This window comes from Mirounga angustirostris, unplaced genomic scaffold, assembly GCF_029215605.1.
Source record: "Mirounga angustirostris isolate CCGP_5_RB_7025 unplaced genomic scaffold, mMirAng1.0.hap1 SCAF_8, whole genome shotgun sequence".
Classification (NCBI taxonomy): domain Eukaryota; kingdom Metazoa; phylum Chordata; class Mammalia; order Carnivora; family Phocidae; genus Mirounga; species Mirounga angustirostris.
The window spans coordinates 105,153,380-105,170,912 of NW_026991716.1; the positions used below are offsets into that span (position 1 = coordinate 105,153,380).

The following is a 17,533-nucleotide window of genomic DNA, read 5'->3' on the forward strand; positions in this document are numbered from 1 at the left end:
AAAAAATAAAAGTTTCTTCAAATAGTATTTGCATATAATTGACCAAAACAATATAAATATACTCCAAATGTTGATAGTTATTACAATAAAAGTATGTTTTGAGGAATACATTGTTTAGTAATGTGGATGGAACTTTTTTCCAACTGGTTGATGCACTCATGAATAGATATTACTTGGTGCTAGAATGGGTAAGGACTTTGTGAAAATAGAAAAAAAGAAGAGAAAGTATTCAGGCACTTCAGGGTGTGGCTTACCAAAGGTGTTAATCACTGTTACTGAGTCTTACATGGCACACACTATATTAAATTAATCAAAATGTAATATGAATAAACAACAAAAGTGGTGAGGAGTGACAGTGACAGAAGAATTTTGCCCATGTTTTCTTTGGAAAAATGTCTGTTCATGTCTTCTGCCCAAAAAAAGAATTTTGCCCATGTTAAGAAAAAATGCCTACAAGTGGGAAAAATATTGAAAATATAGAATATTATTTTATGTTACAAATTTTAACTTTTATAAATTATTAATTTAATTTGTTTTTCTTTTACTTATAACTTTTTAACTCCTCTTCCATGAAAAAGATGTAACTGAGATACAGATGGTACCCTGGTAAAGAAGACTTCCCAGACACTGATATTTTCAACTGTTTTTTGGTCACCATGAAGTTGCTTTTTTTTTTTTTAACTCCCTGGGACAATCTTCCATGGCAACATTAGGGATTAGGATAGCTTTTCTTTTAAAGTGGAAGAATGGTAGATGTGAAAGGTAGAAAGTAGAACCCATATAAAACCCTGACTAGAAATTGAGTACCTAAAAGTCTCCATGCCAATGAATCCTTTGGAAAGTCTTTAGAGACCCCAGGAGTACTCATGCTCAAGTTGGAAGGCTGCTGACATATGATATTAAACATGTTTGAAAAAAAGAGTAGAAAGAACACCAACTTCAGATAATCAGTCAAATGTGGGCTTGAATCCTACTGTGACTGCTCACAACTTGTACAATCTTAAGCACATTAAACTGCGTCTTAAGTTTCTAATGGTAAAAATGAAAATCATAATTCTGAGTACCTGGGATTGTTGAGAGGATAAATGAGACTGTGTATGTTAATCCCATAATGTAATGCCTGCAAAAATGCACTCAAGAAATACTAATTTATTCCTAATAAGTTTCTTCACTCCCTAACTAAATGGAGATAATGGTACTTATTCCACAGGATCTGTTGAGGATTTTAAAAAGATCATTTCAGTTTTGTTTTTCTTTCCAGGGTGTCAGAATTTTTTTTATGAAGAAGTTTGAATATTTAATTCAATAAATATTTATTAAGTGTTTATCACTTACCAAATACTGTTCTAGGTGTCTGAGCTGCAAAACTAAAGAAAAGACACAGTTCCTGGACTCAAGTAGTTTACAACTGGCCACAGAGATGAATGCACCTACTAACTATATTATAATGAGTTAACTAATTATTATATTTAAGATCTCTTACCTCTGAGAGAACAATTTCAGTAACAAGATGAGAAAAGATATTAAATTCTAATGGTGTGAGGTATAAATGAGAAGTAAAAAAGCAGAGACAGAGTTTATGTACTACTTTACCAAGGTATTTAAACCAAAATGTAAGAGATGAAGGTGGTTGAGCAGAAGGCAGAGGGAAGAAATGTGAGAGATGTTAGTACATTTATAGATCTAGCAAGGACTGTGCCTGAGATAGAGAATCTATACTGCAGAGGCAAAAGTGAAAGTGAATGATGTGTGGGTCCCAGAGGTAGTTGGAAACAAGGGCATTAAAACAGAGTTGGAAGACATAAAGGAGGCAAAGAGGGAGAAAGGGGAAAAGTAAATTTTGGATGTTGGTACTGGATTCCTGATACCAACACACAGCTGATATCCATTTTTCAATGAAAAAGCATTCTGGGGGCGCCTGGGTGGCTCAGTTGGTTAAGCGACTGCCTTCGGCTCAGGTCATGATCCTGGAGTCCCGGGATCGAGTCCCGCATCAGGCTCCCTGCTCAGCAGGGAGTCTGCTTCTCCCTCTGACCCTCACCCCTCTCATGCTCTCTCTCTCATTCTCTCTCTCAAGTAAATAAATAAAATCTTTAAAAAAAAAAAAGAAAAAGCATTCTGCTTCTACCATCCTTATGCCGGATGCATCTGCAACATGACCACTCACAGTGCTGAGTTTGAAAGTAAAACTTTAATGATTAACATAAACAAATGATAAAAACAAGAAATTTGCCAAAATAATAAAATTCTCAAAGAACTTTTTATATTGATTTTATTTAGACTTTCCCTACTGAATGTAATCCACAAACCAGGTTTTACAGGTTATAATTCTTGGGATACCCCTGCTTCTAGAAGGACTTCTTTATAGATTATATATTCCTTACCCACAATTCCTTATTATGTTTTCTTCTCCAAACAGGACTAAGGATATGTGATCCCCAAATCTTAACCCATGTCTTCATGATTTTCTAGAAGCATAAAAGGGTGAACTTGTTTGGGGTAGGGGTGGGAATCCTAATGAAAAAGAAAAGCCTAGTGTTTTCCTTTCTTTTTTTTTTTTTTTTATTCCATTGTGTACATTATTATTCACTTACTCTGTCCTTAATGCAATAGATTTTAAGAAAGTTACTGATATGTTATGCCTGAAATATAGGAGGGTTGAGGGTGTGTGACAATTTTATAGTTCCCTGTAGGAAAAAAAAAAAAGTTTATATGTTTGTAGGCTTAGAATTTTACCAGATGTTCAGCCATTATTTTGTTCTTTCTTTATGAGAAATTCTTTTTAAAATCTACCAGAAGTAATCATTGTCTAGCTGTTCATTTTAAATGAAACATATATGCCTGAATCTGGAATAAAAGTTAAATGAGAATTAAATGTATTTCTAAGTCAAGTTGAATAGTTTTCAAGTAACAACATACCATTTAACAATAACAACCAAAATTGAGGTGCCTGGGTGGTTCAGTGGATTAAGCATCTGCCTTTGGCTCAGGTCATGATCCCAGAGTCCTGGGATTCACCCTGGCATCCTGCTCTCTGCTGAGCAGGGAGTTTGCCTCTCCCTCTCCTCCTCCCCCTGCTTGTGTGCTCTCTCTCTCTCTGTCAAATAAATAAATAAATACAATATATTTAAAAAATAACAATAATAACCAACATAACCTCTATTTAGATGGTGATGTCTGGATCTCAAGAAAAATGGAGATAAACTTGTCATTTAATTCTCATTTTGATGTTGTGCATTAGTTAAGTATATAAGGTAAGTTAAGTGAGGGAAAATGATTTTATATTTAATAATAAAACAATAGTTTGTTATTAATTGCTGATCACTCTAACTTGCACTGGACTAAATATTTAATATGAACAATATTATTTAATCTTCCCAACTATCCTGTTATGATCTCTATTTTATATAATGGGAAATGGATTCTTAAAAAATAAAAGCAATTTGTGTGCAGTCAAAGGCTAGTAAGTGGCAGAATGGAATTTTGACCCTCTGCAGTCTGAACTAGAGTCCAAACTCCATCACTGTAAGCATTATTTTTTAAACGTTCAGGAGTAAAAATTATAGTTCATAATAGAACTCATCCATGATGTGCACCAAAAAGCAATAATAATGATAACAACAACAAAAACATGAATGTAGCAGCAACCACTGATGAACTGATAGTACCTATTACATGGCTTGTGTTGTGTAAGAACTCAGTAAAAACAGCTCACTGTGAGCCATAAAAACACTTTAGGTTGTGTCTGCAGCCAAATGGATTAAAATCAGCCCGTTTACAAAGAGCAGCCTCAGATTTGATGTAGCCTTATTAGGTATCCGTAAATAAAGAGGTCAGGAGGAGATCGTTTCCATATGAGCAAAGAGGATTTGTTCCCTAGAGTATGATGTTAATACCTTTCTTGGGAGTCTATAGGGTTTTTCACAAACTTTCAATACTTTGAGGGGGAGAATGAATTAAATGCTAAAAGAATACTCAAAAATCTCCAAATCTACATAGAACCCCTTGATTCACACATTCTTTGTAAAAGTACCTAGTATTTACCAAAAGCAGGTATTTGCCTAGGGGCAAATTTCCAGTGACCTGAATTGGACAATTACATGCAAATTTTAGAGATTAGAAAACTAACGTTCCATATTAATAGTAGAAATGGTATTCAATCCCCAAACTGACTGTGCTCATCTGCTACACCAATTCCAGCCTATGAGGCACTCGGGAGACACTTGTAGAAGAAGGGACTCTCTGGGTAAGATTAAAAGACAAGTAAACAAGGAAAACCAGAACAGTGACAAGGCAGACCAGAGCAGAGTTTAAAAAAAAAAAAACAAATATCATTCAGAGACTTGCAAAAGGTATAAAAGAGTTAATGCTCACCGAACACGGTAAAATGAAAGAAATGAGAATGGAGTGAGAAGTGGGGGCCTGGTCCTGAAGCGCTTTCCTTGTTGTCATATGCAGTTGCGATCTTGTCCTAGGGACAATGGGAAGCCACTGAAAGATTTCAAAGCAAATGAGCAGCATTATTAAATTTGTATTTTAGAAAGACTACTCTAAAAGCAAATAGGGTTTCCCATAGCATGTAGAGAGGAAGCGAATCATAGTGAACATTCCAGGTTACAAATATCCCTCTCTTCCCCAAATTATCTGAAATGTATTCCAATCATATTTACAGAACTGATTTTTAAATATCGTTTTTCTTCATATTCTTTTGCACTGAAAAAATGTAGTCATAAGTTGTCTTCAAGATTAAAATAATGAATATGTCCACCATTTCATGACTGACACAATCTAGTACTGAATTCTTGTACAACATGAGCCATGTATTAGAGACTATCAGTTTATCGGGGAGTTGCTGTTTCCATTCTCAATGCTCTGCCTAAGGACATGGTAGGAAGATGTTATAATTGGGAAATTATATTGGAGGATGGGAAAGGGAGGGCATTAAGTTGACATATGCTGCTGCTTACTCTACCATGTAGGGATTAGATAAAGGGGAAACTAAAGGTAGGAGACATATAAGAAGTCCACTGAAGAAATTCAGGTGAGAAATAAGGAGGTCCTGCACCAAGGCAGAAGAGGAAATGGAGATGAAGTATTGGCAAATGTGATGAAAAGTTAAGAAGTTATATATGTGGTTCTTGGATTTCTTATTTGTGTGTCAAGGACAATATACAATACAGGAGAAAGAACAGGTGTGTGGGAGTAGAGGTTTCAAGGAGCAATGAGAAATGACCTTCGAGCAGTATATTTTCAAGTATCCTGTGCACTGTTGTGGGAGTGTAAAATGATACAGCCACTGTGGAAAACAGTATGGTGGTTCTTCAAAAAATTAAAAACAGAATTACCATATGATCCAGCAATTCTACTTCTGAGTATATATCCAAAAGAACCACAAGCAGAGTCTTGAGGAGATATCTGTATACCTGTGTTCATAGCAGCATTATTCACAACAGCTAAAACATGGAAGCAATGCCAAGTGTCCATTGACAGAATGGATAAGCAAAATGTGATATATACACACAATGGAATATTCTTCAGCCTTAGAAAGAAAGGAAATTGAAATAAGCCAGTTACAAAAAGACAAATACTGTATGATTCCACTTACATGAGTTACCTAAAATAGTCAAAATTATGAAGACGGAAAGTAGGATGGTGGTTGTTACGGGCTGTAGGGAGAGGAAAATCATAGTTGTAAAATATCTGTATGTCAAGGGTATTATAAAGTAGTAAAAAAAAAAAACAAATTAAGAAAACATTTCCAGCAAATATTGCAGACCAAGTTAAAGGTCATCTACAAATATTTAGATGTGAGGCTATGGAGAATACATGGCCATAATAAATTAAAAGACAAATGGATATTATAGCACATCTCCCTGTTGAGAGAGACAGAGAGAAAGAAATACAGAGACAAAGACAGAGACAGAAAGAGACAGAGACAGGGATAGTTGTAGCTACAGCTGGGGAAAAGCATTACAAATTTAAAAAGAAAATCCTTATGTACAAAACTCTTAACATCTTTCTGGAGGATGTATATAAATGAGATTTCTATGTGCCAAATGGATGGTACTTATATTTTGTTTCAATAAATTACAATAAGCATAAGCAAAAAAAAAATCTATTCTTAATGGCACTTTTGATGTGTTACAACCGTTTTAAGGGTTTTACGTATATTATTAACCCATTGAATCTTCATGACCACCTTCTAGTACAGGTCATGTCGTTATCCCATATACAGAGAGGTTTAATAACTTACCCAAAATCCTCAGCTGGTACCTGGCAGAGCCAGAACTAGAATCTAAGAAGTCTGGCTCCAGCACCTGGGCCTTAGCAGCTAGACTGTACTGACTCTGTTTATGATTAAATTCATAACACAGCCTATTACTCTGTCCTAGTGAAATTATTAATCTGTTTTGTCATTCTACAACATGAAAACACATTTTAAAACAATTTATTGAACATTTTTTATTTTGTGTTTCCTGCAAAAAACAAAGCCATGGTATTTTGCCATGGGGAAAGTACATACTTAAAGTCCACCCACTCTGAGGAGATTATGTCCCTATTATATTTATACAGAGTCTACTTATTTTGTTATTTTGAAAGATTTTTCACTTCTATAACTTTCTAAGTCATGCTTCATATGAAGATAAATTATTATATTCTAGAATTGCTTCAATTAAAAGCCATAAAAATAAAGCATTTTCCCTTATATTTGGGTTTCCATTTCTTGACCATTTCAATATGGTATGAGTTAAAATAAAAGTATTTCACTAATATACAGAGCTTAATCAGCATAAGGCTAAAATCTTATAATCTTTTTTGTGGTAATATTTTCACTTCTTATGGTGTGTCATAAAGAATTATTTTTAATAAACTTTAATGATTATATCATTCATTTACTTATTTTTGGCTATAATGAAATACTTTATTTTAAAATATTTATTCATTTATTTATTTATTTATTTATTTATTTATTTATTTATTTATTTATTTTAGATAGAGAATGCGTGCGTGCACGTGGGGGGAGGGGGAGAGGGAGAGAGAGAATCCCAAGCAGACTCCCTGCTGAGCATGAAGCCCAAGGCAGGGCTCCATCCCAGGACCCATGAGATCATGACCTGAACCAAATCATCAGTCCCTCGCTTAACCGACTGAGCCACCCAGGCAGCACCCCCTTTTTTAAGATTTATTTATTGAAATAGATACTTTTTTTTTTAAAGATTTTATTTATTTATTTGACAGAGAGAGAGAGCACAAGCAGGGTGAGTGGCAGGCAGAGGCAGAGGGAGAAGCAGGCTCCCTGCATAGCAGGGGGAGCCCGACGCAGGACTCGATCCCAGGACCCTGGGATCATGACCTGAGCCAAAGGCAGTCGCTTAACCGACTAAGCCACCCAGGCGCCCTGAAATAGATACTTTTTAAAAAGAGATTTCATTTGTATGAAAATATAAAATACATAAGGTATTTATCATCCAATAGCTATGTATATTTGTGTGGAGGAAGTGAATTATCTTTGCCTAAGTTTATAAAGTTGATTTAGAAGAAATCTTTGCCTGTCCCTCTTAAGAGATTTTTTTTTGGTAAGAAAACTGTGTTGTCATGAATTGTTGAAATAATGTTAAGAAAAGAGTTGAAAGAGATTAAAAAAATCAATCCAGAAAAATACAAAATACCCAAAATAGATTCAACAGAAAGAATAGGATGTTTTGATGCAGTCTACTAAAATGCATTTTCTCTTGGGCACCTGGGTGGCTCAGTCGTTAAGCATCTGCCTTCAGCTCAGATCATGGTTCCAGAGTCCTGTATCGAGCCCCGCATGGGGCTCCCTGCTCTGCGGGAAGCCTGCTTCTCCCTCTCCCTCTCCCCCCCTGCTTGTGTTCCCTCTCTCCTGTGTCTCTCTCTGTTAAATAAATAAATAAAATCTTTTTTAAAAAGTTTAAAATGCATTTTCTCATGGATAATAATCATTGGCTATTTAAGGGTGTAATCCTAGCACCTAGGAGAGCACCTGTCAATGTTCTAGTGAGGTTCATTCATCCTTCCATCAACATTTATTTATTTGTGTACTTATTGGGAGGTTGTGTTAGCACTACGCTAAAAATAGATGGTATAAGCTGGGGAAAAAAGGTGCTGAGGAGGCTCAAAATAGAGGCTCAATTTAGAGGGAGAGGAATATGATTCTGTTACCTACACTGGAAGAAAACAACTATAAGCCCCTGGTCTTGAGCTGTGTAATTTGAATTACCATTGAATAACTGAATTCAAGTATATTTATTGACCCATTATTCTTATTCACGATATTGAAATCCCATAACTGCTTATGTAATAAAGTATATTCACATACATTGAAAATATCAGGTACTATATATTCTTTCTTTATGATAATGCCCCCTAAACATACTATGCTTGGTCTACTTTCTAAACTTTCTTCACATAAACAATTCATTTCTCATGTCAGTAGGGCATTCTTTCTCGTTTCTCTCCCTGTGGCCTGGGCTTGCTCACAGCATGGTAATACAAGAATAAGTATTCCAACAGGAACTATGAAGAAGCCTTATCAGACTTTATGACATGACCATGGAAGTCACATAGTGTCACTGCAACCAGAGTCAAAGACCTACCCAGATTAAAGGGGTAATAATGTAGACCCCTCCACCTCAATCTTGATGAGAAGAATATCAGTATCACTCCACGAGAAGGTCTTGTGTGATAGGATATAATATAACATCACATCACAGTATAACACAATATGATGTAATATCACATCTCATCACAATGTAGTGCATTATAATATAATACGATATAATATATGATATACAATACAACACAATACATAATACAATTGGCAATAATGGCCATTTGGAGAAAATACAACTTGCCACAGTACACTCTCTAGCCACAGTTTACATCCCTCCCACATGGAAAAAATACTCATCCCTTTCCCAAGACCCAGAAACATCATCTTATTACAACAAGCTCAAAATCCAGGATCTTGTCAAGTAAATCAAGCTGAAGTATGAAAGATGCTCAAATACCAGTTCCTCAGGTACTCCTCGAGTACACTTCCACTCAATTAAGGATTTTTGAAATAAAGAGACAAATTATCTACCCTACCCACACATCCAACATGTAATGGTAAGACAGGCATAAGATAATCATTAGTCACACTTCCACTCAAAAAGGTTAAAAGTCTGAGACTCAGAGGAATCAATGATCCATAGCAATTCTGAAATTCAGCCTGCACATATTGCCAGTTCCCTGACTGGAGCTCCTACTGTCTGGGAGTTATTTAATGTGGCTCTTGGCTTTGCCATCAAGGCTTTTGTATTTACCCTTTCTTTTCCATTTAATTTAGCCCATATATGCAGTAGAATAGGGTTTTAGGTCCATTTCCTGCCCATGGAAGTTAAGAACCCAAAGCTTTCCCCTTTTGTATTGTCCCTGTTCCTTTCAGTCTAAGCTGGCATAATTCTTTAAAAAAAACCTTCACAGGTTTTTGTGTGTGTGTTTGTAATGGACTCCATTATAATCCACTCACAATCTCTTTGAAATAAATAATCTTTTTCCTGTGAACCTGCAGGAAGAACAACATCTCTAACACTCTCAGAAGCCCTAATGTTTACCAGTGAGGGTGTGCAAGGTGTTTCCTTAAGACACTTACAGGACCTTGTACCTATTTGGAAGGATCTGTGAGAAAATATCTCAAATCTTATTGGGGTCTTCACAAAGGCTTTGTCTTTACAACATGTTTTCTCTTTGGTGCTTTGATTTTGATCTTTGAACAGAAGCCCATTTCTTAATTTTGGACTCATTCACTATCTGAAGACACTGAGAAAGAGAAACCAGTTTTAATTTTTCTTTTAATTTACAAGACTTGGCACCTTTTTATTAAATCATTTGTTTCTTATATTTTCTTTCCATTTAGCTTTCTATTATGGGCAGCAAGGAGTCAGATGATATTTTTAATATTCCTCCTATTACTATGATATTTTCATTTATGTTAATTTCCATAGTCTCCTTTCTTTGATTAAATAGACTTACAAAAGTGATTCCTTTTTTCTATTTCATTCATCTTTTTGAGAGCACACATTGGTTATTGAGCAAACGTAATTTCTCTGATTTTCTAATTATTTAATGAATATTTACTTATTTATTAATGACTATTTTACTTCTAATTTACTATAATATATATTTAATTTGTTATTTTTCTAGTTGATTAAATTCTTTACCTTTGAGCAGTTAGAGTTATAAAATTTCAATTGGGAACCATTTTGGCCACATTCATTTTTATTTATTTTTAAATGGTTTATAAATAGTGTTTTTAATTTTTAAATTGCTAGTGGCAGGCTTGAACTTTTATTTTTTTATTTGAGTATAGTTGACATACAATGTTACATTAGTTTCAGTGACCAACTTGGTGATTTGACAGGTTTATACATTATGCTGTGCTCACCACAAGTGTAGCTACCATCTGCCACCTTATATCACTGTTACAATATCATTCACTCTATTCCTTATGCTGTGCCTTTTAATCCCATGATTTATTCATTCCATAACTGAAGGCTTCTATCTCCCTCCCTCCTTTACTTGTTTTGACCAAGACTCTACTCCCCTCCCCTCTGGCAACCACCAGTTTGTTCTCTATATTTATAGGTTTGATTCTGCTTTTTGTTTATTCATTTTTTTTTTTTAGATTCCACTTATGAATGGAATCATCTGGTATTTGTCTTTCTCACTCACACTTATTTCGGTTAGTATAATACCCTCTACCCTCCATGTTGTTCTCAAATAGCAAAATCTCATCCTTATTATGGCTGCATAATATTCCATTATGTATATATGTATACATATCACATTTTTTTCATTCAAGTATTGATGGACATTTAGGTTGCTTCTATATCTTGGCTACTGTAAATAATGCTAAAATAAACATAGGGGTGTATATATCTTTTCATATTAGTGTTTTCATTTTCTTTGGGAAAATACCCAGGAGTGGAATTCTTAATGTAGTATTTCTATTTTTAATTTTTTGAGGAAACTCCATACTGTTTTCCACAGTGTCTGTACCAATTTACATTCCCACCAACAGAGCATGCGGGTTCCCTTTTCTCTACATCATTGTCAACACTTGTTATTTCTTGTCATTTTGAATTTAGCCTTTCTAACTGGTGTAAGATGATATATCATTGTGGTTTAATTTGCATTTCCTTGATGATGAGTGATGTTGAGCATCTTTTCATGTGTCTGTGTGGATATCCACAGAGTACCTTGTGGGCATGTGGTGATTATAGTTATAAATTTTCAAAAAAGACTTGATCTTCAACCTCTTGGTGATTTTCTTCTTGCCCATGGATGTCTTCTTTGGAAAAATGTCTATTCAGGTCCTCCACCCATTTTTTAATTGGGTTGTTGGGTTTTTTGGTGTTGTATAAATTCTTGATATATTTTGGTATTAATCCCTTATTGGATGTATCATTTGCAAATATCTTCTCCCATTTAGTAGGTTTTCTTTTTGTTTTGTTGATGGTTTCCTTTGATGTGGCAAAAGCTTTTTATTTTCATGTAGTCCCCATAGTTTATTTTTGCTTTCATTTCCCTTGCCTTAGGAACCATATCTAGAACAATGTTGCTATGGCTGATGTCAGAGAAATCACTGCCTGTGTTGTCTTCTAGGATTTTTATGGTTTTAGGTCTCACGTTTAGGTCTTTAATCCATTTTGAGTTTATTTTTGTGTATGGTGCTAGAAAGTAGTCCCATTTTCTAAGTGTCCATCAGCAGACAACTGGATTTCCCTTACCTTAGAGGCCATATCTAGACAAATTTTGCTACTTTTATCATTTTTTATTGCATTGTTGTCAGAGAATGTGATCTGTATAAAATCTTTCTTTTTCTCCTTAGAACTTCTTAAATTGTCTTTTTAGTCTAATGTTTTCAAAGACTATTCTAGGTGTCTTTGAAAAAAAAAAGTGTATTTACTATTTATTGTATATATTTATATACATACAGTATATTACATCAAGCCTCTTAAGTGTACTATGCAATATCTCTTTTGTTTTTTATTTATTATTTAGTCTATTTAGTGTGTCTTTATTGGATATTTTTCTTTTTTTAAGTTCCCCCAACATGGGGCTTGAACTCACAACCCTGAGTTCAAGACCCGAGCTGAAATCAGAAGTCAGATGCTTAACCAACTGAGGCACCCAGGAGCCCTCTTTACTGAATATTTTTAAATCCAATCTAAGATTTTAATTTTTTCCAAAAGGAGAACTTATTTCTTCAAACTTGTCCCCACCACCCTCCCTGTGATCAAATATATTAATTTTCTCTTTAAATTTACATAGTAACTTTTTTATTATGTACCATTATTCTTTTTTTTTTTTTTTTTTTTTTTTTGGAATTTTTAATGACTGAAACAAAACAGATCTAAAACCGCAACTTCTGGAAGAACCACTTGCTCTTGCCAGTCTTGTACCTCTCCTCGAACTTGACCTTGGCCTCTCATCGGGCCTTGCATTTAAGGGCAAGGTCTCTGAAGACATCCTTGTTGATGACAGTTTTGTCCAAGGGGATATCCACAGAGTACCTTGTGGGCATGTGGTGATTATAGTTATAAATTTTCAAAAAAGACTTGATCTTCAACCTCTTGGTGATTTTCTTCTTGCCCATGGCAGCTGTCACTTTGTGGGGACAGCAGTCAATTCCAGCCACCAGAGCATGGTTGTAGGGATGGTCTGATCATCATCAATATTCTTCATCAATATTCTTCACAATGACCACTTTGCGTCCGGAGCAGTGTCCGGCCAGGGCCAGCACCACCTTCCCGGGTTTCATGAACTTGCCCATCTCGACATCAGCCACTAGAGCCTACAGCAGAAAGGAAGAAACCATTACTCATTTTAACTTGACACATTCCACCGATACCTTTGCTCAGCACTGTTTCTTATTTCTTTCATCTTTTTCTCTTTTAGATTTGTATTTTCCTTTGCTGGATTATAACCTTGAGTAGTTATCTTATCCTCCAATCTAACTACTCATCTAATTCTAAATCCCTGTTTATTTCTTAGGGTAGTTTAGCTACTTATTTGCCCCATACCAAATAAGACAAGCAAATCAACAAGGGCCTTATATTATTTAACATACATGCCCATTTGAGTTCATTTCTAAACAAAGGCTTTTCTCTACTTGAGAAGAATTCAGTGGACAACACTACAGTTATCTTTTTTCCTTGTTTCATTTCTTTTAAAGCAAAATTATTAAAAACGTCAAATAGCCAAAACAATCTTGAGAAAGAACAAAGTTGGAGGCATCATGCATCCTGATTTCAAACTATATTACAAAGCTATAGTAATTAAAACAGTATGTTATTGGCATAAAAAGAGACATATAGATCAATGGAACAGAATAGAACCCAGAAATAAAACCATGCATAGATGATCAATTAATTTATGACAAAACAGCCAAGAATATACAATGGGGGTAAGGGCAGTCTCTTCAATAAATGGTGCTGGGAAAACTGGACAGCCACATGCAAAACAAACAAAAATGAAAAGGAAAGAAATAAGAAAGAAAGTGGATCTTACACCATCCACAAAAACTAACTCAGAATGGATTAAAGACTTGAACATAAGGCTTGAAACCATAAAACTCCTAGCAGAAACCAGGCAGTGAGTTCCTTGACATCATTCTTGGTGATGATTTTTTGGATCTGACTCCAAAAGCAAAGGCAAGAAAAGCAAAAATAAACAAGTGAGACTACAATAACTAAAAGACTTCTGCACAGCAAACATCAACAAAATGAAAACGCAACGTTCTGAATAGAAGAAAATATTTGCAACTCATATATACAATAAGGGGTTAGTATCCAAAATATTCAAAGAACTCATATAATTCATGAGTTTTTAGTTTTAGCAAAAACTAAAAAACAAAAAAAAAAAACAACAATTCCATTAAGCAATGGGGAGAGGATCTGTATTTTTCCAAAGAAGATATACAAATGGCAAACAGGTACATGAAAAGGTGCTGGACATCACTAATCATCACTTAATGTAAATCAAAACCACAAAGAGATATCACTTCACACCTGTCAGAATGACTATTATCAAAAGACAAGGAAAAAAAAAAAGACAAAAAATAACTAGTGTTGGCAAGGAAGTATTGACAAGGAAAACTTTGTGCTCACCTGCCATGAGAGTTAAGGGCTGTAAACTGGTGCAGCCAGTAGGGAAAACAGTGATGGAGATTCCTTAAAAAATTAAAATAGAACTGTCATATGATTCAGCAATTTCACTTCTAGATATTTATCCAAAGGAAGAAAAAAACACTAACTCAAAAAGATATATGCACTCTCATTTTCTATGCAGCATTTTTAATGATAGCCAAGACATAGAAGCAAGTGTCTAATAATGCATGAATGGATAAAGACAATGTGGTATGTAAATACAATGGAATATTATTCAGCCACACAAAAGAAGAAAATCTTACCATTTGTGACAACATGGATGGACCCTGAAGGCATTATACTAAGGGAAGTAAGTCAGACAGAGAAAGACAAATACCATATGATTTCATATGGTATTATGAAAAATATGTAAAGTACATATAAAATCTGAAAACAAACAAACTAACAAAATCATAGGTACAGAGAATAGACTGGTGGTTGTCAGAAGCACAGGGTAGGGAGTGGGCCAGATGCATGAAGTAGTCAAAAGATACAAATTTCCAGGTATAAAATAAATGTCATGGGGATGAAATGTACAGTATGATGACTGTAGTTAATAATACTATATTATACATTTGAGAGTTGCTAAGAGAGTAGATCTTAAATGTTCTCATCACAAGAAAAAAACTAGTATGGTGAACAATGTTAACTAGACTTACTGTGATAAGCATTTCAAAATATATACAAATACTAAATTGTGTTGTACACCTGAAATTAACCTCATGTTATATGTTAATTCTATTTCAATAAAAAAATTAAACCATAGAAGATACCATATGGTTCTATTTCTTTGAATAATTTAAAATAAACAGAAAAATGTTAGATACTTAAATTGATAGGTTTGTTAATGTGTTACACTGAATTATATTCTAGATAATGTCTTTAAAAAGCATGCAAATTTGAGTTCAGCCAGTAGTATTTAAATTTCATTTGAACTTTTTCTTAAATGAAAGCCTACATTAAAAATAAATATGTAAGAGATAAAGGTGGAATTGTTCTGACTGAAGCAGAGGATCCATACCATGAATGCCCACTGTATCTCCACCTCTTAAACCAAATACCCCTCCACCACAAGAATCATTGGAGAAGTTCTATGAATCCCCTGAGGTTTATTGGAACACTTAGACATGAGCTTAGTCTCGTTATATACCTGAATAATTCTTTGTAAGTAAAAGTCTTTGTGGCTTAATTAACTAATGTTTTAATGGCTCTTCTCTTTGGACTTTTATAAAGGAAAAATATGAATAATTCAATCTTTAGATTCTAAAATCAAAAGCCATCTGATAGGGGCACCTGGGTGGCTCAGTCATTAAGCGTCTGCCTTCAGCTCAGGTCATGATGCTGGAGTCCTGGGATCGAGCCCCGCATCGGGCTCCCTGCTCAGCGGGAAGCCTGCTTCTCCCTCTCCCACTCCCCCTGCTTGTGTTCCCTCTCTCACTGTGTGTCTCTCTCTCTGTCAAATAAATAAACAAAATCTTAAAAAAAGAAAGCCATCTGATAGCCCAAAAAAGATTTCCCAAGATGAAAAATGCACTCATCATGATCAAAATGAATAAAAATAAAACCAAGAAAACTCTCTTCTCATCCAGACTTCTTAGGAGTCATGTAAATAGCCAGCTATATACCCAAAGAGAAAAATCACCTTTGATTACAGTTTGGCATAATCACATGTCCCCTAATAATCTCTGCTCACTGACTCCATCACTAGGGATGTTTGTGTCCTAATCCCATGTGGATATTCATTTTCTTCAGAAGCCAAGTTATGTGTCTCTGAATCAGACACACACCCATACTTTACACTAAATTTCCATGAAGCAATTCTGTCTGCATTTACTCAGAATGTGACCTGAACAAAAAAGTATTCAGGACTTGATTATAAATAGATTCTTTTGTTAGTTAAAAATCTGATTCCTTTCCTAACAGCTAAAATGCCTTTTGGAGATTCTAAATACTTACTTTAAAAAGTCACCTAATCCCTAAAATAGTAGATTTGCCTTTTATAAATCATAAATGAAAGAATGGCCTAAAATCTAAATGTAATTATTTTAGAAACAAAGTGCTGTGGAGCTTATTTAAACCCAGACTTTAAAATATTGATTTTTTACCTTCAATACTACATAACCATTCTAAATAATACTTATTTTCTTTATTGGTATATCCACATTGTGATTTAAGTAACAGTAAGAAGAATTTTATATAGCTGTCAAATTTCTAGATTTGAAACTAGATTTTAGAGATATACTTTCTTGGTTGTTTGAATAGCCTTTATAATGAGGTATGTAAAATTTGTAAGTAAAGCTAAAATAAACTGTGAAAAATCTTAGATTATTTCTTAATAGACAATGTAAAGCTTATGAAATACCAAGAGGTGCTTTGATATTTCATCTTCAAAATTCATTTTATGCTTCTTTTATTTTTGTATTGATTTACATTCGGTTTAAATGTACATATGTTGAATCACAGACCTGTACCTCTGAAACAAATAATACATTATATGTTTTTTTTTTAAAAAAGAAGATAGTAGGAAGGGAGAAATGAAGGGGGGGAAATCGGAGGGGGAGACGAACCATGGGAGACTATGGACTCTGAGAAACAAACTGAGGGTTCTAGAGGGGAGGAGGGTGGGGGGATGGGTTAGCCCGGTGATGGATATTAAAGAGGGCACGTATTGAATGGAGCACTGGGTGTTATATGCAAACAATGAATCATGGAACACTATATCAAAAACTAATGATGTAATGTATGGTGAGTAACATAACATAATAAAAAAATTAAAAAAAATAAATGTACATATGTTTCTGGGGGAAGAAAACAGTATGTCCAAAGGAATATATAACAACATGTGATGCAGCATTTTGAACATTATTTTGACATCTCTAATAAAAATCAGGACATACTTCAAAGTATACATCAAGAACTATTACTCATAAACCCAGAGCAAATGAAATGGAAAATAATATTCTCAGCAATTTTATTTGGATTACATTTATCCATGTTTACTTGCTTCTGTACACTTAGACACACTAATACTAAAAAAAATTGTTGGCAAGAGGAGCTATGCTAAAAACTTTTCCTAAGACATTAATTCCCTCTTATTTTTTGGAATGCATAATCTTTAAATTTTACTGACATTGTAAATCAATCAAAAGTGTTTAGAATACCAATGAGTATATGCTTCAGAGTTAAGTGTATGATAATGGAAAAGATGAAAAACACTACTGCACCACTGGTATTGGTGGGAATGCTTATCTAATTACACAGCTCATCAGCTCCTGCCAACTAAAAGGGCAACAGCCAGGTGGAGCATCTTGATTTGC

At 34.5% G+C, this 17,533-nt stretch overlaps 1 pseudogene; it reads right to left on the reverse strand.

The window, feature by feature from the left end:
- Positions 1–12,421: 12,421 nt before the first annotated feature.
- Positions 12,422–12,885, reverse strand: LOC123837113 (large ribosomal subunit protein eL27-like; annotated as a pseudogene).
- Between the last annotated feature and the right edge of the window lie 4,648 nt (positions 12,886–17,533).